Genomic DNA, 727 nt, shown 5'->3' with positions numbered 1-727 from the left:
AGGCTGTGACGCAACCATAACATAGCCTGAGGGGGATATAACGATCAATATTTATCAAAGTGATTTGCAATTGCATATGATAATTGGTTAGGTGAAAGCTGGTCTCATTTGAGTGATTTATAATCTAGCAGGATATCAAAGGTCGTTGATTAATTTTATTTTATTAATTATTAGTAATATGTAATGAAAGAGATATTCAAAGAAAAGGATCTTCACTTCTTATGATAACTTAACGTGTAATAATATAATTAGCAATAATTGTGAATGTGGATTTGATTATTTTTCATCAGTGAAGAAAAACGTTACAAAAAAATAATATATTTTCATTATATAAGCTTTCATTTCATTATCGTTTCACTTTCTAGATCTGATAGTTCTTCGCAAAATATATCGGCCATTGTTATGATCATTAATTAAACAAATCACACAATCAGGCTACGCAGTGTAATTTCTTAATTATCTTTTTATTTCGAAAATGGTGTTTTCTAATAAAATATAAATACATATATTTGTGGATATTGCTAATACATTTCCTTAATCTATTCCAATCTTCATATAGGTTGCTTTTTTGATAATGTACGTACATCATATTCATTTCATACCTACTTATGTAATTGGAATTAAGTGCAGTCAATATCATACAATATCCTTAGCATTGTTTAAGCTGTGTATATATTTGTATAATATTCAATTCTGCAAATGTAGCACCCATTATCACGCAGATTGC

At 27.9% G+C, this 727-nt stretch overlaps 1 protein-coding gene across 1 annotated transcript in view; it reads right to left on the bottom strand.

The window, feature by feature from the left end:
* Positions 1–727, bottom strand: part of LOC119581721 (neurogenic locus notch homolog protein 1-like) — a gene marked incomplete in the record, with an annotated part of 24,689 nt that overhangs the window by 23,391 nt on the left and 571 nt on the right.

Source organism: Penaeus monodon, chromosome 15 (genome assembly GCF_015228065.2).
Source record: "Penaeus monodon isolate SGIC_2016 chromosome 15, NSTDA_Pmon_1, whole genome shotgun sequence".
NCBI lineage: Eukaryota > Metazoa > Arthropoda > Malacostraca > Decapoda > Penaeidae > Penaeus > Penaeus monodon.
Note: the sequence above shows the minus strand (reverse complement) of the source record. Positions and strands in the feature narration are given on the sequence as shown.